The sequence below is a fragment of the Podarcis melisellensis genome (assembly GCF_964234715.1).
Source record: "Podarcis melisellensis genome assembly, chromosome: 10".
Classification (NCBI taxonomy): Eukaryota; Metazoa; Chordata; class Lepidosauria; order Squamata; family Lacertidae; genus Podarcis; species Podarcis melisellensis.
Window position 1 is genome coordinate 26623486 of NC_138542.1, and position 25275 is coordinate 26648760.

The 25275-nt window shown below is 40.9% G+C and overlaps 1 long non-coding RNA gene across 1 annotated transcript in view; it reads right to left on the minus strand.

The window, feature by feature from the left end:
* LOC309379671 overlaps positions 1-25275 on the minus strand; it is a 111497-nt gene that overhangs the window by 30337 nt on the left and 55885 nt on the right. Inside the window, exon 4 of the long non-coding RNA XR_014172582.1 lies at positions 10500-10626. This is a non-coding gene — a long non-coding RNA (uncharacterized lncRNA). The remainder of the gene's footprint in view (positions 1-10499; positions 10627-25275) is intronic.

Below are 25275 nucleotides of genomic sequence, written 5' to 3' on the forward strand. Positions count from 1 at the left end.
CTTGAGAGTTGGCCATCCCTGCTGTAAGCACAATGAAAAAGACATACTCTCTGTTTTTTTCCTCTCATAAATAAATAAATAAATCATGCTTCATATGTGAGATGTCACGGCAAACTTTAAGAGGAATGACATCAAATTCCATATTTGCATTTGAGAGTTTTATGCTATGATCCTAAATAAAATATGGGGGGAGGGGAATGCTGCACAACAGAGACAGGAGCAGGATAATCTAGTGTCAGGCTACTCAAGCAAGCTTTGGAACAGATGAACGAGACCATATAACACCGGTCTTGAAAGACCTACATTGGCTCCCAGTACGTTTCCGAGCACAATTCAAAGTGTTGGTGCTGACCTTTAAAGCCCTAAACGGCCTTGGTCCAGTATATCTGAAGGAGCGTCTCCACCCCCATTGTTCTACCTGGATACTGAGGTCCAGCTCCGAGGGCCTTCTGCCGTTTCCCTCACTGCGAGAAGTGAAGTTACAGGGAACCAGGCAGAGGGCCTTCTCGGTAGTGGTGCCCTCCCTGTGGAACACCCTCCGACCAGATGTCAAAGAGAACAACAACTACCAGACTTTTAGAAGACATCTGAAGGCAGCCCTGTTTAGAGAAGCTTTTAATGTTTGATGTATCACAGTATTTTAATATTTTTTGGGAAGCCGCCCAGAGTGGCTGGGGAAGCCCAGCCAGATGGGCGGGGTATAAATAATAGATTATTATTATATTATTATGCCCAAAGGCCCCTGACTCTAATAGAATCAACAATTTTTATCAGTGTTCTCATAACCTGTTCGACATAATTCAGTTTTCCACAGACTATTATAAGCAATGAAGCCTTGGATCAGGTCATAGATGATGCCACCATCTGTTGTTTCAGAAACAAATGTCATCATCATTACTCTCTTGTTAATGACACACAGTCTTGTGGTAGTCAAGAAGGCCTTCTCTTCTGTTCCCCACCCATTACACTGATGTACCAGCCCCCCCTATATATGTGTGTGTGTGTGTGTGTGTGTGTGTGAAATGTGGCAAAGGAATATGACCTCGGCTACCATAGCATCAATTTCCAATCTGTGATGGTGGTACGAAGTGTGAAACTTGTAGCCATTATCAGCTGTTTGCAGCAAATTGTTTCACTTCAAACAGGATGGAGAACAAAATGTTCTCCGTCTTTGTTTGTTTGTTTACATATTTGAGCTCAAGTTGTTGAGCTTCTTTGAGAGGTGCCAGTAATCTACCACAAATGTTCAGTGCCTGGCTTCCAGCAGTGCAACTGAAGCATGAGAGGCAGAAGAGCACTGAATTTGGCCGTCACACAGGGCACCACTGATTGGAATGAGTCTAAGTGCTTCAGCTGAATGTGTGAAAAGTCCTCCTTCAGACATACCCACTCAACACAGGAAGTTGTGGTGCAGTCAGTCAGGAAGGGCTATTGGTGGTGGAGCTGGCACCAACAACACTTAGACCGCCCCCCTCAATTTCCCCCGCATGTTCTCTGCTTGAATAGGGCAAGATTGGTCACACATGGTTCCATTGACCATATATCTGCAAAAATGATGGAACTTGTGGCCCTCAAGATGCTGTTGGATGTCCATCAGCCCAAACCAGAATGGCCAAGGGCCAGGGATGATGAGACTTCAAAAACAAATGGAGAGCCTCAGCTTCCCCATACCTATCTAGAAAGGGAAGCTATATATGCATCTCCTGTTCTTAACTTTCCGGACTAAACAATTTTTTCTGCACTCTTTGACAATGCCAGTCCTGTTTGATAATGTGCGGTTTGTTGAGAAGCATCCACACCCATTCAAAATTTGCCACTGTTGGCCACTTGCGACCAACTGAAGATGCCCAGACACCAGGATGGCATGTCTCCACCATCTGGAGTTGCGTGCCTAGGGATCCTTGGATATTGACTGTTTTCACACACTAACAGCACATCCCGTAGAATTCTATCCATGATATTTTCTCTGCACAATCAGAATGAATTTCAGGAACCAGAAATTTGTATTCAAAAATGTGACTTTAGGGCCATCTGGCCCCAAACCTATGCATTCTGTTTTGGCAACTGTAACTTTGGTTTAAGGAGCCATTTGATGTCTAGCATATATATCTGAGTTTCTAGCACTGTCCATGCCCACTAATTTCTTGCTACTTGGAAGCTTCGTGTCCACAGAATGGAAGAACTCCAACCTCTAATAAAATGAAGATCCTATTTTCTTTCACCAAGATTATATTCTGTGACAATAATGGGCATAAATGTTGGTTAAACTTGGAGTGAAGCTATAACCTTCACAGGGACTTTTGCTCCAGCTGTGTTCAGGTGCTTCATAATGACTTCAGAAGACTGTGCCGACTCATTTCAGATGATGACTACATAACTATTCATTTACACTTAATGAGTTTATCCCACCAGGTATAGGATGAACTCTAAACAAATACTGCCACTGAATCACATATGTCAATAAATCTGAGCACTAAACTGATTCTGGGTAGCAAAGGTAATGATGAAAAGAGAGGGGAGAAAGCTGTCTCTAATTAATGAAAATGCCCTTTGTATTTTCTAATGGCTCCAACATTAATTTGAAAATGGCTTTCTCTGCAATAATTTACAGACAAGCACTTCATAATGGAGAAACAATTCAAATTGATGTGCACTTGAATGGTGATGATCTGATTAACTTTATTAGATTCTTGTTGATTCTACAGCCCAGATGAAGTGTACCATTTTTCATAGATTTCATACCTTGCGATTTTAAGTTTTTACATTATCAGTCTTCAGGCTTCACTTGCTGCTGAAGGTCTTTGCTCTGGGACATCCTTTGGCTGTGAATGGACAGAACTAAGATCCTAGGGACTGATTTCATTTGTCTCCTTCCATTAATTCCAAAGATATGTTCTTTTCCACCTTGGAGGAGCACTTGATTAAATTTAGCACAAGAATTCACATAGTCATGGTGCTGTGGGCTGTAATTGAAATGCTCGAGAGGCGCAACTCAAAATAAAAACTTAAGCCCACCAGGAGACAGGCACTGTGTTGGTATTCAGTTCAAGAAGCTGCAGTTTGAACCCTGTCAGGCTTGCAGCCTTCAAATAATAATGTTTTGTTCTTGAGAAACAGACAAATCTTTGAGGTACAAGTGAGTCATGAAAGAAAGTTTAGAAAGCAGAACCTGGGAAACTCTCTATGCCTGTGTTTTGAACTGTTCAAAACACTGGTATCCATTTCTGATAAAAAGGTACAAGGTTTGTCATGGGGCCTGGTACATACAATAAAGTTTACAGACCATATTACAAAGGGGTAAAACGGGAACACAAATACTGAACAAATCTCTCTCTTGCTTCATATCCATCCTAATTTTAATATACTTTTACAATATCCCCACTAATATCATCATTAATTTTAGTGGAACATTAGTAAAATACCCAATGGATTGTGTGCTAACTTCCTTTTCAGCAGTCTTTTAATAGACTCTATTAGTCCCACTGTAGGGGGAATCATAGGCATATTGAATAAGTCTGTAATCCGAAGCATGTTTATGGGGAGGTAAACGCTGCAAAACTCAGTAGGGTTTTCATGGGAATAAAGCAACATTGTACTAAACACAGAGAATCAAGGAAGACCCATGGTTGGCTTTAGGCAATAAGCTCCACTTTGAAGGGAATTATTCTAAACTGACATCTCTTTCTCTTGTTAGGCCATGTCTTTGATTGCAAGGGTTTCAAAACAGTGAAAAAGATGTGCATCTTCACTCACCATGCTATTAATTTATGGAACTCACTACTACAAGATGGCCATCAGTTGATACTTTTTTTGGAGGTTAGACAAATTAATAGAGAATGAGACAATCAATGGCTGCCAATCACATTAGCTAGGTGCAAATTCCCAGTTCAGAGGCACTACGGAAATGAATAACAGAGGCTGGGTAGCGACTACAAGAGAGAACTATTGGTTCCCAGAGAACCTTCTGGTTGACCACAGTGGGACACAGAATGCTGGACTGATGGACCATTAGTCTCATCCAATAGAGATTTTGTTTTGTATCTTAGATGCATTTCAGCTTTCTATTCCGCATTATTGCTTTCTTCGCAAAACCAGCCTGGATTTAGGATGGTGTGGGCAGTTTTCCTGCACAGGGGGTGCAAAATTAAGAAGATCTATAATTGAGAAGATCAATTAGGGGGTGCCAAATTTTGCACTTACACAGGGCTGCATAGTATGAAAGATTACCAAAGTCCACCCCCTGCTGTTGGCAAATCAATTTTGCGTTACAAAGATGTCTGCAAACGTGACAAGAACGCTGCCAACGTTAACCCCACCATATGGAAATCCCTTGCAGACAATCACAGTGCCTGGCGACAGACAGGTTGTGCATCCACAGCAGTGACCAAAGGAGGAATGACTGCTGGGAAGAACGCAGACAGAAGAAATGCCATGGTGCACCTGCAGCAGCAAAGCTGGACACCTTCACCTGCCCTACCTGCCATAAAACATGTCTCTCCTGTATCAGACTCAGCAGATGCTGTAACCTCCCAATGGTTTGACTTGACCCCCGAAGGCACACTCCTCCATTCTCTATTGATACAAACGGATGCCAGCAACAGAACAGATGGTTTGGGGGGGTGGGCTCTTGCCAGCACATAACCCCAGTGCTAAAAAGCTTGCACTGGCTGCTCATATGTGACTAGGTCAGGTTTCTTGTAGCAGTTTAGAAGGCCCTAAACAACTTGTGTCCAGGATACCTTAAGTGCTGTCTGACTCATTGTATCCCTGTCTGATCAGTGAGATACTCAGAGAAGACACTGCTAATAGTATCCTGCGGCTCAAATGCATGGATCGTAGACACCAGCAGCTGCATATTCAGTCGCATGGGCCCTATTTTATGGAATTCCCATCCAGTTGAGGTCAGACAGGCCTCTTCCCTGTTGAATTTCCATCACCTGCTGAAGACTCTTTTATATCAGTAGGCGTTTTAACTGATTTCACAGTTTTAACTGATTTTTAACTTCATTGCTTTGACTAGTAACTGATTAGAGACTACTGCAATTAAGCAAGATACAGATTGCCAAAATGTTTCTTAGAAAAAGAAAGGAAGATATCTCAATAGTGTCCTTTCATCACGAGAAGAATTAGGATGCCTATATAAGGCTATACTTCCTTTCAGTATGTTGAGTGCAGAGTTTTCATGGACCTATCCAGGGCTTATTTCCTAACCTCTGCATACCCTCTGAGTTTTCTGTATCTTTTCCAAATGCTGACATATCTCTAATGCTGGACACCGTTAATCTAATCAGAAGGGTCTTGTTTTCCCCTCGGGTTAAAGCAGCATTACATTTGTGGCCCAAGCTGTGAAAACAGGGGAAATGCAAACCCATGACATACTTTAAAATCTATCAGCCACAGGGATCCATGCAAACAAATCTGATTGAAGAATGTCATTAAGTCACTTTCATATTGAACATCTCAGCTCTGCTGGGGGTTTTTTTTGTTGTTTTTTGTTGTTAATTTCAAGCTCATCATCATTGGCACCCTACTTACAACCCCTTTCCTTTGCTATGTATAAACTTAGACATAAACTACTCCTTCTTTGTCTGTCGCCTATGTTCCCATATACATTTGGGGAAAATGATCCCCAAATGCACCAAAGCCATTCATATTTTTGCATGGAAATTACTTGAAACCAGTGGACTACCTTCACCTGTAATTTTATAAAATTATTATGCTCTGAGGGCAATCCTTATTCAGATTGGAGCCAAAAGCATATTTTTATGGCAATGTTATGATACACAAAATCTGCCACATTTGGAAAATAAGGAGAACATGATGAAAGTGCTGCCAATCTTAACTAATATAGTGAAAATGCACCATTACGGTGGAATACATTAAGCCTCCAGGGCTCAGAATAGTAGCAACTAAATTGGTAATGTGTTTCTCCCCTTCACCCCTTGGAATTAGAATATCGCCTTAGACTTGATGTGGATTTTGCTCCACATTGTAGGATACATTTTCAGATGTACATTTAAACATTTAGTGTAAACACAGCAACCATAGCTTTTCGTACAGGAACACCCGTCTATGAGGTATAATTGGCTTCCATTTCCTTTTTTCAGCCATAGTAAAAAATAAGAATAATCTGGAATTGCTGATAATTTGTGAAATGCAACTGGGAACTATTCAGTCAGAGAATTATTGCACTGGAACACACAAAATGGCTATCCTGTTCACCCTTCCATTTAAGGCAAGACCATACACTGCAAGAGCCACCTGTGAACTATCACAATACAGCTGCAGAAGTTCATCACACAGTAACTATTGCAGATATTAATATCCAACAGTTTGAAGCAACTGGATACAGAAGAACTACCTCCTTTTGGAAATAAAACATTGTCCAGACACATTAAAATATTATTCAAACTTTACTTGCAGGACTCTTGAAAACGTAACAAAAGCATCAAGCGATGCATCTAAAACATCTCTACAATGTCTTGTGCTGTCCAACACAGGGTCAGAATCTTCTCAGAAATAAATGATACCGGTAATTCAAAAAATCTACACTATGTCTTTCCACCATTCCAGTCTCTCTTGGAGAGCCATTTACATCATTTTGTTCTCTGTGGAGTTCAGAGAAAGACTAAAGCCACCACCCTTTCAAGATGACAACTTTGCATTTCAATACCTTTGTCACCTGATCTAAAGTTACAACACTCACATGTTAGCTAGCAGAAAACAACAGTTAGTTATCGACTCAGCAAGAGCTCAAAGAGAGCTCTTCTTGCTGCACTTTCACTTCAATGGAATCTCTTCACATTAAACCTTTTCATCAATGCACAGATATTCCCATTTCAGTGTCAAATTAACCAATTATGCTTAACAGTAACTACAGCTGTGAATGATTCTGAACTAGTCTTAAATTGCAGTGGAACAGATATGTATCCGAGATTTTGGGTCAGGATACCCTGGGGCATGAGGATTTGGTGGTGGTGGCCAGGGTGGGTGGGCTTTAGGCTCCTAATGCACTTCTCGTGGGCTGTCTACTCAACCAACACACATAGTGCAAACAGTTCATCTTTACTTGCAAACCTGGCTACACTGGCATGAGTGGCCAGCATTTAGGTAATGAGCATTTTTAAGATTACATGCCAGAAAAAAGGTATGTCCTTCAATGAATTTTGTGTGTGTGTGTGTGCGTGTGTGTGTGCGTGTGCGTGTGAGAGAGAGAGCGAGAGAGAGCGCATTATTGTGATCAGATGTTAGCATTCAAACGTGTCATTGTATACAACTGAGCTAAATCATGCGTGCTAAATGGGCATCGAAACCACGCACCATCTATGGAGAGTGGTTTGGGGAAAGATGCTTTAAAGGTGAACAAAAGAAAGGTGATTGTCCTTATTGACAAAGGTGGAGGCATGTGTTTGATTCTAATTGTGTATATTGCAGTATTCAAGAGGGCACTCAAGACCTCATGGGTCTGAATAGCCAATTAATAGGAATACAGCATCATTTTGAGCCCTAGGCAGGCATCTGAATGAACAAATTTTGACTTAAAGTGGGGAGGTGGTTTGGGCATGTACACCAGCCCTGCTCCCCATGTCCAGCTCCTCTTACGACACTTGTGTGTGGAGCGCAAATGTCTGAAGTGAAATTCCTACTATATTCTGCTACAACGTGAACAGAAGCCTTTCTGTGACTGGTCCCCAGTTGTAAGCACATGCACAAACTTGCTTCCAGCACATACGTTGAACCCAACTCCTATATATTGACTTGGGAGATGGAGGAGACCATGCATTTGTGAATTCAAGGCTTCCCACACAAGCATGGAGGGATCCATTTTCCATTTCAAACACCAGGAGTCCATAGGAACTACAAAAGCATTCTGTTCTTATTTGCTAGAACTCCCGTCAGCCCTGACAACATGACCAATGGTCAGGGATGATGGGAGTTGTAGCACACAACATCCAACAGGCACCACCTCTGCATCCCCTATTCTAGATTCTTTCTGGGCAAAATGGAGACTTCTGAGCCAAGGTGATCATACAGAGAGCCAACATTCAGGTAAACAGGTGCCTGACTATGTTCTATGGCAGGTACTATTTCCCCATTGCTTGATTTATTTACTGCCTTTAGATCTCCCCTTTTCCCTCCAAGGAGGTCAAGCTAGCATACATGTTCCTTGCCCTCCTCATTTAATCCTCATGTGAGGTGAGCTTGGCTGGTCTCCCAGGCTTACACCCCACCAGTCCCAGTGAGCACCAGTCATCCCTGGTTAGCACTTATTCAGCCTTCAGAAAGTTTAATTTTAAGAGGGATACATGCAGGACATAGAAAGGCTGTAACATCCAACTATTAGCCAGTGCTGTTTAGTCACTGCCCTCTATTATAATGAATGCAAGTGTCTCCCGTTGTTTTCTTCCATGAGCAGAGCAGAAGGCAATACATGAAAGCACTTGGATGAGTGAAATTTCTTTTTTTCACTTATACAGAAGACAGGCTTTTAAAGGCAGGAAATATTCACTGATGCAAATGGAGCTGGGGGGAATGCATTAGAATGCACAACAAAGTACAAATTGGTATTTATGACAATTTATACGTATTTCAGTAAAAATTAATCAAGACAACTCTGTGATTATAGTTTCCATGCTCTTAAATGGAACATGAAATGGAAATAACATATGCATTAAAATTCATTTCTAAGTGCTATATGGAAATTTATGCATGGTGTGGGGAAACTTCTTCCTGGTATGATTGACTTTTTCTTGTAATGGAAAATAAAAACTGTTGTATTCCAACGTAGAAAAGGAACATGACAGTAAAATGAAACCTGCTAATCTGCATTAGACCATAACAAACATTTTAACATCTGCCAAACATAGTAAATATATCATCCACGTGAGATGCTGAAATGTGCAAGGAAGCATTTGGGGATAAAAATAAGAATGCAAATGATTTTTTAAAAAAACAATATGGTAACAATCACATTAATCCAAACTTCAGAGCAAACATCTAATGCTTTATGAAAGGGATTTCAGCTCATAAGAGGTTTAACTTGATTGTTCAAAAAAAGCAAAAAAAGACAGGCAGACAGGCAGGAAAGGAAAAGGGTTGCATTTCAAGACTTGGAAATCTGTTATTGAGGCTTTTAAAGATCTACACTCTGGCTTCTCTAGCTATAATATTAGCAGCAACAATAGTCTAAGACTGAATTTCTTCTACCTTGAACCTAAGACTTGATCTCTTAGCAAATGGTAGGGTCTATTGGTTGCTGTGTCAATACCACAAAATGCAAAATTTCCACTTAATTAGAATATTATAGCAACTCTATGCACCATGGGTGGGGAATCTGTTCCCCTCCAGAAGCTGTTGGACTGTAACTCCCATCATCCTTGACCATTGGCAATGCTAGCTAGGGCTGCTGGGAATTGGAGCCAGACATCATCTCAATGACCACCTCTCCCCTTTGATCCTGCAGGCAATTGAACCCTCTTGTGGAGGGGATGTACTGGTGGCATCCTCTCCAACATAGCATGCCCTGCTAGCTCTATCTTTTGACCTTTCGGCATAAGCCCAAAGGTATGATAAGGGTCGCACACATGTGTAGTGTCAGGGAAATGCCATCGGAGCCAGAAGCGGAGGCAAGGCTCCAAAGCAATGCTGGAGAAGGGCCCAGCAGCGAGAGAGGCAGCTCATCGGATGGGGAAGGAAATCAGTGTAACACCAGGGATAAAGGGGGGCAGATGGGGGAACCGGCAAGGGGGCTCCAGGACTCCTCGCCGGAGACCAGCGGGGAGAGCACGGTTCCTCCGCTGCCCACACCCACCCTGCGCAGAAGACTTCCGCGCAGGGAGAGTAGGCGGAGACTTGGCATCAAAGAACTTCTTTGCTGGAAGAGGTTCAAGAAATGCCCACTGACGGATTCTGCTAGCGACTGAACAGCCACGAAGTGAAGGGCTGTCCAGACAGAAAAGGTTTAACCAGGCAACCTAGCCAGGAGTGGCGGCAACTTACGCACGAGCAACCCCTATAACCATTACATGTAGTAAAACTGCAAGTCATAGGCACCCATTTCTAGACTTTTAGTTTGGCATATGAAGATCAGGCCAGCCTTTCTCTATGCAGGCATGGTATGTTCAGAAACTGCTGAAGGCTTTGAAACCAGTGACCCCTCAGAGCCAGTTTTCACATGCATGCTCATTGCTTCCAAGATGTAAATGAAGCAACAGATTAATTGCTGCAAACAGAACCCCCTCAGCATCTAATGTCAATGCTCTTCTGTGGCAATGCACCTTACAGTGGCAATAGATGAGTTCCTGAGAGTCAGCGTGTGGGAAGGCATTTTAAATGGCTTATTCCCACTGATACCAAAGAGATGAAATCTGTTTTACATGCGAGTGCTCTAATCTAAGAACTTTGCTTTAGATCTGAAGATAAGTGAATGGCTCTCAGTTTCAGAGAGAAGAGGACAGGTTGGGAATATAGGAGGCAAATCACATTGGTTTGGGTCTTACCTTAAATGAGTGGATGGAAGTTCAGGGGTGGAAAGTTTCCCATCCCTTTCTCATCTCTGCCACTGCCTGAACCAAAAAAGCATCTCTGGAGATAGCCCCTTGTGAACAATGTTCATGGCAGGTATCCCTGGGGAGATGAAGATAATTCAGAATCAGAGGGAGCCACCTGATTTTGTGCAAAGAAAGTTCCCAATGCAACTGATGTTTAGGGGGGAGACAAGAAAGAAAGAAAACCCCAAATGTAATATAATTCAGAGCAGCCGTATTTGCAGGAATGGAAGTATAAAGATTCTTTTCAAACAACTGAATGCTGTAATTGTTGACTATCTTTAATTAATATGGAGAAAGGCAATATAGCGCCAGGGCTTTGGGAAGCTGTTCTGCAATTGTCACAATTGATCTTTACTTAATGGTTCCACCTGAGGATTATTTATCTTTCTCCCCCTCCTGATAGTTTCCTCCCAGCTTATAAATCTCATCCAGTTATCAGTAACAGCCCCTAATTTCCTTTATAGAGGGTTTCAGTTATTCATCCGGCTCTGTTTTTCTTTCCAGTCAAATGTATTCCATTTTGGATTAGATTGCTTTTAAAATCCCTTTTGTAAGTAATAAAATGATTAAACTGTAAAACTATACCACATCTAGTTTCAAGAATTATTATTATTTTAAATGATAAAAAATGAATTAAAGTAACAGTTGAATTTTGCCTGAGGCATTGGACTGAGTATTCAATGAATTAACAACACAATTCTATACACTGTGTAACCCCATTAACTTCAATGGAGTGCACTGGGTGCAAAGCAGGGTGAGGAACCTGAGGTTTTGCAGATGTTGGACCCCAATTCTCATCAGTCAATGGCCAGGGGCGATGGCAGAACCACTGAAACCCATGTAGTGGAGAACCACTGTAAACTACATTTTTTGCATCATAAATCATACTTTGTGAGTGAAAGCCATGTTCAAATAAATAACTATGATACAATGATATGTGGAAATATTATCAAGGCCATTAAAAAAAAACTTTACTCCAGAGAACTCAAGAAACCAGGAAATTTCTTTTAATGCAGTATTTTAAAGGTTCAAATATCAGATACCTCATTTATATCAAGAATCACTGGGAGTAAGCCATCCTTTATTGACTTCCTGGCAGGATGTAGACTACCATTTGCTAAGTGGTAATTTAAATTTACCATATGTGAGGACAACTCCTTGGTAAGCCAATTGTATAAGCCAATAAACAGCCAACTATCTCAGGGTGCTGTCTTTCATCCTAGTGGTCAAGAGAATATTGCCCCGTGTTGTGTGCAGGTAAGATGATAGTCTATTTCCATCTTCTGACCTTCTATGGCAATTGTTCAAGAGACCTCGTATAAAATCTACACAGGAATGTAACATTCAGCAGTGCAGAAAATGTACCTTTTCATACTGCATGCTTTATTTCACTCTTAGCACTTTTTTTTTTAAAGACTTTATACTTCGGAAAGCATAACAATTTGGAATTGTTTCAAAGCTCCTCTGATGTCCATGAGATTGTTCCAGCCCTTCTCCAGAATCAATGGTTTGGGCATGGTGACCTCAGAGATGCAAGTGTACCTGCCAAGTGGTGGCGAGATATAAAGCCCTCAGCCAAGTCCCCATCTGGTACAGAGCCTACGCATTGCCACAGCTGCATCCCAGACTCCAGTTCATGTGGCAATGATTCCAGGTATGTCAGAAGGAGATTTACAAGTCTGTCTCAGCTGGAAGCCAATATGTGCAGAATTTCACATTGCTATTTGTTGCTCTCTATTCCACCACCTCCTCCTGCTTTGTCTTGTCTTTTCTAGTTTAAATATTGTATTGCAGGAGAAGCACTGAGTGAGGCAGCCCGGTTCATATACCAGTTTGCTTAAAATAAATAAATAAATAAATAAATAAATAAATAAATAAATAAATAAATAAATTTTATTTTTATAAATCTTGGCCTTTCAGGGTCCAGCAACACCAAGAGTTCTACTGGCAATGATTAAGAATAATCCTGCTCACTCTTAAATCTTCAATTTGCAATTCACAAAGCTCTGTTCCCCAATTTTGCATTTAATACATTTCTACATAACAACAACAATAAACAAGTAGAAGTCGCTCACATCATTTTTTGGCCAGCAAAAGCAAAGGAATGGATGGAAGTGTGGTGCGAAAAATAGTTATCTATCCAAATGCCTGGATAGGTAGTCCTCGTTTTTGTGATTTTGTGATATTTATTTACTATTGAAAATCATATAGGCACCACATAGTCTCCAGACACACACAGAGAGAGAATGAGTTAGTTGTATTTATTGATTTGGGGTTTACTTTCCCCCCTAGGCTTCCCTATATGCAATACATAAATTCAAAATGTTCTAAGCTTAAAATACTGCAGTTTTGTGTGGTTCCTTGACCAGGATAGTGATGTAGAATAGAATGTCCTTATTCTCATCTGAGGAATGTTGGAGGGTATGCAATACAGTGTTTTCTATTTGGAATACTTAATACTGTACTGTCAGACCACTGGTCAAGCCAGCTAGTTTTGTCTACACTGGTCAACAGCAGGTCTCTGGGGTTTTGCACAGGAGGCATTCCCAGCCCTATCTGAGGAGATGGTCTTTTGCATACAATGCTCTATCTACCACTGAGCTATTCTGCCAGCTACTGAGGAGTATCCATAGGCAGAGTCTGGTTAAGGTAAAGGTAAAGGGACCCCTGACCATTAGGTCCAGTCATGTCTGACTCTGGGGTTGCGGTGATCATCTCGCTTTATTGGCCGAGGGAGCTGGCGTCATGTGGCCAGCATGACTGAGCCGCTTCTGGCGAACCAGAGCAGTGCACAGAAATGCCATTTACCTTCCCACCAGAGTATTTATCTACTTGCACTTTGATGTGCTTTAGAACTGCTAGGTGGGCAGGAGCAGGGACCAAGCAACAGGAGCTCACCTTCTGATCGGCAAACCCTAGGCTCTGTGGTTTAGACTACAGCACCACCCGAGTCCCAGAGTCTGGTTAGTCAGCCTTATATATTTATTCCGAGTCCAAATTTATAGTTTGCACTTCCTTGTGAAGGTCTTGCAGCTGTAGACTAGGCTTGACCATTAATCCTATATCATCTGCATGGCTTAAATTACAAACCACTGACTTCTATTAACTTCAGCATTCATTGACTCTAATGCCTTTGTCATTACTGCTTCTAAGGAGAGATGGGTCAGGTGCCAAATTACATCCATTTCTCACTCTCACTGTGGTTTTAAGCAAAGGTGTCAGTTTCCCATTCACTGCTAATTGATTTACTGTAAACATCCTCTGTTAGTTAATAAATTACATTGGTGTGCTATACATTACTAAGTCTTCCCACAGCACATTTCTTCCAAGGCCTCCCTTGAAAACCTCCTTAAGGGAATCACAACAAGAGTACCAGAGATCTATTTTTTCCCCACTGCGACTTTCCAGTTCAGCCATTGCATTTCCACATCCTATTAACTAGATCCTATCTTAAATATATACCACTGGGACTTTCCAGTTCAGCCATTGCATTTCCACATCCTATTAACTAGATCCTATCTTAAATATATACTGCTGATATTTTCCACCCTCCATATTCCTTTGTTGTTGTTGTTGTTGACCCCATGGACTAGAGTGCACCAGGCACTCCTGTCTTCCACTGCAGTTTGGTCAAACTCATGTTAGTCACTTCGAGAACACTGTCCAACCATCTCGTCCTCTGTCGTCCCCTTCTCCTTGTGCCCTCCATCTTTCCCAACATCAGGGTCTTTTCCAGGGAGTCTTCTCTTCTCATGAGGTGGCCAAAGTATTGGAGTCTCAGCTTCATGATCTGTCCTTCCAGTGAGCACTCAGGGTTGATTTCCTTAAGAATGGATAGGTTTGATCTTCTTGCAGTTCATGGGACTCTCAAGAGTCTCCTCCAGCACTATACAGTAATTCAAAAGCATCAATTCTTCAGCGATCAGCCTTCTTTATGGTCCAGCTCTCACTTCCATACATCACTACTGGGAAAACCATGGCTTTAACTATACAGACCTTTGTTGGCAAGGTGATGTTTCTGCTTTTTAAGGTGCTATTTACGTTTGTCATCACTTTTCTCCCAAGAAGCAGGTGTCTTAATTTTGTGACTGCATATTCCCTACAGTCCAACAACTCCACTGATTCCCTTTCTTTGATGTCTGTTACATTTTAGGATACCTGAAGATACTTTTTTGTTTTAGGGCTGGGGAAGTAGAAAAACTCAGAGGCCAGTTATGGCACTCCATGCTTTGTTTTACTAGGCAGCTGCTTTGAGCATCAACCAAGGTTTTAGGCTGGCATGCTTCAATTCTCTGCCAGGAGCATCAATGGAGGCCTGCTCTATCTGGACTCATTGGAAGAATGTGCCCCTATGATGAAGGATGCAAATAATCTCTTTGTCAGGATGTGTTTTATTGTAAATATTAATGTGAAGTTAGGAAAGTTTCTATGCTTCTACTTCTCAAGCATTTACTGTACTTGGTAAATGGATGGGTGTTATAATTGCATATGAAGGGAGAGGAAGAGTATATTATTAGAAAGGTAGCCCTTTTCGTCATTGTTTGGTAATCGGAAGAGCTCAGATGGTTTTAGTGGTTTATTGTTTGTAACATACATATATGGTTCATGATAAATGTAACCCTCCATGTTATTTCAGAGCTAACTAAATTATACTTGTCCTGTGCTTGCTACAAACCCAAATGTGTCTTATTAAATGTGCTTAATAAAATATTGCTTATTGTTTATCTCAATATATTTTAATAAGTCCTTGGATTTTGGAAATTTGTAATTATTGGTGCCTTAGTCATTGCACTTCAAGCTGATTTCTGACTTCATTATGCATGCTTTCCTTTGGTGTCATATTCTTTGATTCTAAGTTACATTTGTTGGGCTCTTTTATTGCAGTTGCATGGCACTAATGTACTCAGATAAGAGCATGGGTGGGAGTGTTTCGCTTTGATCACACATTCCTGTTATCCTTCTTTATTATCTCCATTTACATATTGTTTGATTCACTGGGATTGTGATCTGTCATTTGGTTTGGTTGCCTTCTTGCCATCCTACCTGGGTACCAGCTTTCCTCCCCCCACCCCACTTTGTTCTGAAGAGTCTTGAATGCTTAGCCAGTGGTTCATTAAAAACTCAAATATGTGTGTTTTCTCCCATCATGGTAGTTTTTAATTATCATTTGATATTCTAAGGTTGTTATTTTTTCCTTGTTCATTATTGATGGACATTATGTTTTTAACTTTTTTACCCTGAATGTAAGTTGCCTAGAAGCTATCAGGTGACAAATAAATAAATAGACAGCATTTTTCCTTAATATTGGCAGTGTAGACTTTTTGACAGACAAACACCACAAGCAGAATTAGTATGCTTTGTTTTTTTAACATGCTTATCTGAGCTATGTTTATTTGGGTTCTATGTTCCTCTAGGAAATGCCAAAATGGCCACACTTTGACTGCTGTTATTTTCATTTTTACAACCTAGCTGAACATTTTTAGAAATGCCACATGCTCAATAATCTGAAAAGGGGTCGCATCAAAATCTGTTCAGAAATAGCCCATGTCACGCAGGCTGGCATCCTGTTATGCAGAAACATAACAATGTCCTTTCTCTTGAAACTGATGTAGATATGATAGCACTGCCTGCTCTATGTGGAGCCAAAAACGCCCTCCCCCAGCTTGTGGCATCATCACAGCATCTTCATCCCTATTTGGAAAAAAATGCCTTCCAGGTTTTAGGCCCTAAGGGATCCGCTCCTGGGACAAAAACCATTCCCCTTTTTCAAGTTAAAATGAACTTGTTAGCAGAGTCATTTGAATAATGAAGATGGAGGCCAGAGAGATAGGAAACCGATAATACTTTATTGGGCGAAACTGATCAGGAACATAATATGAGGGGGGGAATGAACATAGATGTTTTGTATCCCTGCTGTTATGTTTCCAACACTTGTCCCATCCTTTGCTGACAGGAGAAAACTTTGGCACCTCTGACAGACATTTCTGATTTGGACTGTGCTACTCCAGAAAAGTATGACCTGTTGTTTCGGCTTTATAAAATGCTCTAAACAAGCCATTGATTCATTTGAAAAGTAGATAAATAGGTACCACTCCGGCGGGAAGGTAAACGGTGTTTCCGTGTGCTGCTCTGGTTCGCCAAAAGCGGCTTAGTCATGCTGGCCACATGACCTGGAAGCTGCACGCCGGCTCCCTTGGCCAGTAAAGCCAGATGAGCGCCGCAACCCCAGAGCCGTCCGCGACTGGATCTAATGGTCAGGGGTCCCTTTACCTTTACTGACTTTGAATCAAGCCTTGAAAAGTCTATATGCACTTCAGACATAAAACATGAAAACATTCAGATGTGACTAAGCAAGACGATGTATACCTACTCTTTTGGACATGTGTTGAATCACTGACTAGAACAAACACAAAAAGAATTCCTTCCAGTAGCACCTTAAAGACCAAAGGTGCTACTGGAAGGAAATTTTTTTGTTTTGACTATGGCAGACCAACACGGCTACCTATCTGTAACTAGAACAAACACAGTTGGTGTCTGGCTTCAGCAAATCACAATGTACTCAGCAAGGCTTCTAAGACACCTTGCCAAATGCCTAATCCTGTTGTGCAGCCATTTTATCCACTGCAATTGTATAAATTGTTGACCACTTTTCTATATTTGCCAAGATCATGGATACCCAGTGTGATGCTACTGAACTCCCATAAATCCTGACCACTGACCATGTTGCTTGTGGCTGATACTGGCTAAGAATGTCTGGCAATTAAAACAGGCAAACATGCTAATACAGAGCCACATGTGGGAATTAAAAACTGCATAAAACCAACTCCCTTGGAATTTAAAAGCCAGTAAATAAACATGATAAATGATCATCACAGGACAGGAAAGTAATAGCAAAGCTACCAAAAGGATAGTAATATGTACAGTAGTAGTGAATTGAAGAAGCACAGAATGGGATATGTGCATACTCTGAAGAAATGTCAAAATGGAAGAGATACAATTTTGAGGAGCAAGTGAGATTAGCAAGAAATCAATGACATCTTATTCATCCAGCCATCACATCATAACTGGACGGGGCAGATAAAGAAATACAAATGGGGATGTATGATGATAGTCATCTCCATATAAATCAGACATCTAGAAAATCATATCTGTCCCCCTCAAAACTGCCTTTGCAGATATCACAAAAGAATTAGCTGGGACTAGCATTTTGCCACTTACTGCATATATTTTTAAATGTACTTGAGACACCAGCCTCAATGTAAGGTTCACAGTGCAATGTATTTTGTGCAAGGCAGTCCTTTGATCCATTTTTGTCTGTAGACTTGTGAAATCAGAAAGAAAGAAACTTACTTTTTTTTTTAGAACGCACACAGAAGCTTTCAGCTTCTCTCACATTAACATATTTCTCCTTGCTAGGTGAGTTATCTTGAAGTATCCTTGGACAGGTTCAAGTTATCTTGAAGTTCCCATATGCATTTACTGTTATTAATATTGCACCATGCATGGAAACTGACTCCTTTGGAATTGAAGAATTGTCCAGAACCATAAAATTGTATTATTCAATTTTTTACTGGCTGAACTAACTTTCTCTCAGAATTAAAACAGCTAATGTGCATCAAAAATATCCATACTATGTCTTGTGCTGTCCAGCACAGGCTCAGCATCTTAGAAAATATGAAATAATCCAAACAGACCTATAAGCAAAGCTTTCTCTCCACAGCCTGCATTCCAGACTTCATTGCCTTTCTCTCCCTTCAGGAGAGCTTCATTTACATCTTCAATCCATGAAGTTTGGGAGACAAAGACTCAAAGGCAACTCCCTTCAAAATGGATACTTGCAACCCAATACCTTCATCATCTAACTCACGTTAGCTACCGGAGAACAACAATCAGTAAATTAATCATTATCTCAGCAAGAGCTCAGAGTGCTCTCCTTTGCTTTAATATAGCCCCATGGAAAAGCTCCATGTTAAACCTTTTCACCAATACATATTTAGGCATTCACATTTTAAACCTTCATTAATTAATACACATACATTTTCATTTCTGTGTGAATTAAATCAATTATGCTTTACATTTACCTCAGTACATCAAGCTACATTCTCTGCTCTGCCTTTGTGTCATCTCAGCTTTAAGTTTCTTACTCTCTATTTTGTATTTCAACTCAGCTGAAGCCAAGCAGGTGACGCAAATATCCTGTGATTGTGGTCACAGGTTGAGAAAGGAAGAAAGGCCTGAAACTGACAGTGAAGAGAAGTATTATGTGAAGGAGGTCTAGAATGTGAAAAAGCATACTCTGAAGAGAGGGGTGGGACTAAAATAAGGAAGCCATACTTTTTACGTTTCTTTGTTGAATGAGACGAAGGATGAGGCAGCATTCTACTTTATATATAAATTATCTCCCTGGTATCTGTATAGACAGCCAAAATATTGATACCCTAGTTATCTGTATGGATGAAGGGTATAGATTGACTGTTGCATGTTTTAATTTTAAAAAGTCATTAAGGGCCATTTTTTGTAGTAGTTAATGGGCAGATCTACAGTTATGGTTTTTAACATTAAGGAAAGGTTTTGATAATGTAGATGGACACGTGACATCCTACTTTTTACATTCGTAATGATTTATTACCTTGTCTTTTTATCCCTTAATTTTTAATCGTTTTATGCTGTTGTATCGGTGAAACATTGCTCCTATGTCCCCATGTAGCATTTTACTTTTTTTTTACTGCATCACAACTCCAGGATAGTAATAATAATGATGATGATTATGACAATGATGATGATGCTGTTTAAATGGCAGCCCGGCTGGGGGGCGACCAATGTGGTGTAGTGGTTAAGAGTGGTTAATTCGTAATCTGGTGAACCGGGTTCGCTTCCCTACTCCTCCACATGCAGCTGCTGGGTGACCTTGTGCTAGTCACACTTCTCTGAAGTCTCTCAGCCTCACTCACCTCAGAGTGTTTGTTGTGGAGGAGGAAGGGAAAGGAGATTGTTAGCCGCTTTGAGACTCCTTCGGGTAGTGATAAAGCGGGATATCAAATCCAAACTCCTCTTCTTCTTCTTTCGCCACCTCGCTGGATCTTCCAGCCCACCCGCCCTCTCTTTTATGCCTTGCTTGACAACAGCCTTGCTATGGACTAATGTTGGCCGCCATATTGCTGGGGCCAGGTAGGAATTTTTCCACTTGGCAAATTGGCGCCAGCTATTTGGTTTTCGGCTACCTTGTAGCAATCGTCACAACTTTGTAAGGTTAGGCACTGGGTAAGCCTTGTTTATGGGAGGGAAGGTTATAGCCTCTGCTTGCCCCTCCTCATTAAGGGTATCCCGTTAAAGGGATCCAGGGTGTGGATTTTGTCCAAAGCCTGGGCATGGGCTAGGGCCATGCCACAACCTCATCAGGGACCCTGGGGGTGCCCCGATTTGATGTATATCATAGGGCTCCCCCTACCAGTGGTTTATCCTTATGAGACTCCCTGCAGATGGGCAGGAGTCAGGATATAGTCCAGTTTTACCCAACGCCTAAGCCAAACTACTCACATCTATAACCAATAAGGTTATGGGCTATTTTATCCCATGAACCTAAACATTTGTGTCTGTGTTTTTATTATCTAAGGGAACCATGGGGCCCGGGGCCTCGCCACGCAAGTGGCTTACAGGCACAGGAAAACAAATTAAGTAATCCCTGCCTCCTCTTTGGTGTGCAAATGGGACTTGAACACAGCAGGGGAAAATGACCTTGTTCTGTTTTAAGCCACTAATGTGAACATAGCCCAAGTGAGCTTCACGGGTTCCAAATCATTTTTGCTCATAAATGAAAAAGGTGGAAAATGCAGGTATTAAAGGGTAAAGGGACCCCTGACCATTAGGTCCAGTCCTGACCGACTCTGGGGTTGCGGCGTTCAGGTATTATGAAGTATTAATAAATAATCTGCAACAAATCAATACGGTACTTGCTTTTAAAATCCAGAATTTATCCAAGCACAATCATCTGAAAAGAATTGCTGTAATTCTTAAATCACTTTTGATCCCCCCTACCTGAAATATCACCACCTGGCCCTATACTGAAGGTAGCATTGCCAGCCTACGATCAGCAGAGGGAAGACCTATGGTAATTAACAGCTCATGAAACCTGAGTTCTTTCCATGGTTCAGGGTTGGCATTTGGAGGAGTACGGTGGTGTTTGCATCTTCTTTTTAGGAGGAGGGCCTCAGCTCAGTAATAGAGTACACACTTTGTACAATTCCAGGCATTTCACGTTAAAGGTAGCAGGGCTGGGAAAGACTGGCACCTGAGACCCAGGAGAGCAGCTGTCAATCAGCGTAGACAGTACTAAACTAGATGAATTCCTGGTCTGGCTCAGTATAACGTAGCTAGCTGCTTATTACAAAGCTAAACTAATGCTTAGCCTCAAGAACTGTATTATGAGCATTCATTCTCAGGTCTCTCCTCTATGATGCTGCTCCATTACATATGCGAACTTAGGGCAAACGTCTATTGGCAGTATTTACAACCGTACCAGCTGTAATCACACAGCATCCTTTACTGACATGCGAACAGCTCTGCCTTTCAGCTGCTCTTGATAAAGCATTGTCACCACGGCATGACAACCGTAGCAGCTTTTTAGCTTTCTGTGTTTAAAACAATACAATAGTGAAGGAGAAACACCGTTCCTTTCACACATTCAGAGAAAATAGCTGGATATTTATGGGTGTTGTAGTCCCGAGAGAGAGAAAGCGTGTGTGTGTGTGTCCCATTTGTGGAAATCATCACAATATTCATCTTTATATACTTGCATACAAAGGAGATGGCTTGCTTGTTTATCATTTTTGGTGCCTATTTTAAATTTTAGCCTCAACAAGAGTTTATGAGATTTATATCCATCTGTTCATCTTGGAACTTTAGAAGATGGAGATGTCACACAAACTGTCTGAGGCAGCAACAGGACCGCTACATGGGAGCTCGGTTTCTGGCATGGAGGTATACATGAAGCCTCCAGCTAGGTCCCTAATGGAGCTCATAGTTTCAACTATCTTTTTGTTCGATCCAGCTAATTTTTTTGAAGTCCTAAACTTGGCATATAAAATTAACCAGCTATGGCATGTGGCACAGTAAAAACAGATGGGGTTGCTTTACCCTGGAAGTGAGAGTTCTGGTGATTTTCAGGGGCAGATTATCTACAACCCCCTCTGTCTGTCTGTCTGTCTGTCTGTCTATCTATCTATCTAATCTATCTAAATGAGATGCCAAAGCCATCTTTGAATAATATTGCACAACAGTTCCTATAGCTATAGAGACATTGCTGAGATATCAAGTTAAAGCACTGAATACATATGCTCATTTATTGCTCATTTATACCCCTCTTGTCCCCCTGATAAACTCAGCAAAAGAAAAGGGAAAAAACCCCACTGTAAATACAGGCTAAGGAAAATACAAGAGTTCGGAACCTCTGTACATATTTGCCGATAAGACCTACCATTTTAGTTTATTGTGCTTTGGCGCACTTCCTAGTTAAGGTGTTATTAAATGTTTATGATTGGCACTCTGAACTTTAAAAACTCGGTATATAAAGCCTAGTTACAGGTGGGAATGTGTGCTGTTAAGATTGATCAGAAAAGCGAATGATCTCCTTTTTTGTCAAATGTTGTGAAAGGGGGTATTTGATAAAAAGAGGTGCAAGTGTTATGTGAGAGAACTTGCATGTGAATGATTTAGTAAGCGTATTTATGTGTGTGCATTTATGTGTGTGAATAGGGGAATTGAGAGACAGTGTGAAGTGTAAATGGACACAAGGACAGCATTTCAAGCAAATACACCAGCAAATTAGAAATGTCTCGATTTTTAATGCATTGTTTTGGGAACATCTGAAACAAAAATCAGAGATCTCTAAAAATTACCAGCCTGCTGGACTTCCATCTTGTGTGATGCTGAGTGTTTCGTACAGGTAATAAACATGCTTTATTGTTCCTTAGTCTTGGGCAGCAGTTTGCAGCAGTCATCTCCATACAGAACTGGGGCCTAAAGTTCTGGCAGCCTTATGCTTTATCATTTCATAATTTACATCTTTAGCTCCATTTGCTGAATAAGCAAACATTTTTCATAAGCCAGGTTAAAAAATGCATTAATTTGACTGTACTTAACAAATATTCAGTGCTGATATGAAACAGCAGGGGAGGTGGAGAAGGAATGATAATTCCATCAAATGAAAAGGCTAGATTGGAGGGAGAAAAATTCTCCCAGGAAGAGGGAATATGCATAAAAATGATAAGAATAAGTTGAAGAAGTCTAATATTGATAGGAAGATTAAAAACACTTTGTTATTCCTATGGAAATTACTCTTGGGATATTCTGCATTGATGGCAGTTTTACTCAAAATCTATGGTTATTTCCCCCCTCCAACCCCCTGGATTCGAAATTGACAAGACAGAATTTTCTAATAATGCAGCAAGAGGTGACATTGAAAGGATTAACTTGTATCAAAGTTAATAATTTATCATTGGAATAGGTAGTTCTAAGCTACATATGAGAAACATGACACCGTAGCAAACTAGAAGCATTAATAGATAGCACAGTGTGGAGGGGGAAAGAGAGATGCTGGATGGAATATATGGAACATACAAGTACCAAGTCATTTTTAATGTTGTTGTTCTTATGTTATCATTTCAGATGCTGGTGGCTGTCATCTTGCCAAAAACATATCATTTGATATTATCCTTCCCTTGAGAGAAAACCTTTCTGTGCCTATAAACACCAACACCTGATTGCTTTGCAGTTCAACTACGTTCATGGACTGTTTCAAACATGCAGTGCAGCAACTGAAATTATCTCAAATAAATAAAAAAAGAGGATCTACAGACTGCACTTCATTCTCATGTGAATATCAACAGTAGATAGTGTCAGTAGATAGAATCTGTAGCTTTTCTGCCTCAAGTCTAGTCATGCCATTTCCTTTCCAATACTCCTTCCTTCTGCTTGCTCTGTTACTTCATTGTTATGCTCTCACACTGGTGGGGATGGGAGAATCTGTCAATCTGAGTTTCTCAGTTTTCCATTCTTTTCAATTCACCCCAGTTCTACATGAGTTTGCAACTTTTTTGTTTTTTAAAAAACGTATTCTCTGGGAAAGTCATCGGCATTTTTCTACAAACTTATCCTAATATACACTGTGAGCAATTTTGGCTCATCTACCCATTTTTAAAAAGCAAACTTACTTAATACAATGCATTTTTGCATGTTATTTTCATACGAATATATGCATTTTTATGAACCTTCCTTCGTAGATTTTTGTACACATTATTTGGTTAGAGAACTGCAATGAAACATTGGGGGAAATGCGAATTCGAAAGGATGGTTGTGTCTAGGATAACAATCCTTTTGAGAAACATTCTACCTCATTCCTTGCTCTTCCAATACATCTTAACTGTGGTTGTGGGCTAGAGCAATAGCCATATGTTTTTAAATGTCTGAAAACGAGCACTGCATTTTAAGATGGAGGTTTGTAGCAATACAGAAGAACATTTTCTCTCTGCATGCCTACATGGAAGCTGAGCAAGAAGTACAGAAATCCTCCTTTAGAAAGTGTTTCCAGTGCTTCCATGCACCAGCAGAGATGTCTGGGCTGGTGTTCATTTCATGCTGATTCTACATCTTTGACATGGACTGCAGACACCATATTCTTTCTTTCACTATGCTGAAAAGGTTGAATGCATGCCTAACAGAAATCAGTCAGTTTGTTTTGTTGTATTATCAGCTTCAGGAATAATAAAGGGAACATAGGATACAGTTCGAGTTACCCCTTGCAGGGAACTACTTGCTCATTCGTGTTAGTATCTCATGATCCATTGCAGGAGTTTACAAGAATTCATTTTTTTCATATAAAGCTTCTGATTTCTCCTCTTGCAGAATGTATTTCAAGCTCAAAATGCATGCAGGGGACATGCCTTGTAGCATTCTGAGTGGCTCAACAGAGAGGTCCCTGTTGTTCTCACCCAAGCGTCAACTCTAAAAGCTGCTAATGGTAATTTACATGTATCATTAACTGCAGCAACTGATCATGCTTATCCAGTGGAGATCAGACTTGGAATGAAGCCCATAAGAAGAATTAGGAAATGCCCATAGGACAGTCATGTCTACAGGGAACAGAAAGAGAAAATAAAGGCAGGGAAATGGAAGAAAGAGTAGGAAACAAAGGGCAGATGTACTGGTCATTTCAATAAGTGTTGGAAGCCACATTCATGCCACATTTAAAGCACTATGATACCACTCTGAGCCATCATGGCTATTCCCAAATAATTCTGGGAGCTGTAGTTTGTTAAGGGTGTTGAGAGTTGTTAGAAGACCCTTATTTCTCTTCCCAGGGCTCCAATTTTCCAACTGATCCCACTTCACAAGGATTGTCTATATGTTGATCCTAGTGAAATACCAAACCTGGACTTTGGTCACTCACTTTGCTATTGACAGTTACCCAGACCCAAGGTAGTCGTGAAACTGGAACTAACCACAGGATAGAAGAGAAGAAGAGTTTTGGATTTGATATCCCACTACCCAAAGGAGTCTCAAAGTGATTAACATTCTCCTTTCCCTCCCCCCCCCCACAACAAACACTCTGTGCGGTGACTGAGGCTCAGAGACTTCAGAGAAGTGTGACTAGCCCAAGGTCACCCAGCAGCTGCATGTGGAGGAGCGGAGATCACCAGATTACGAGTCTACCACTCTTAACCACTACACC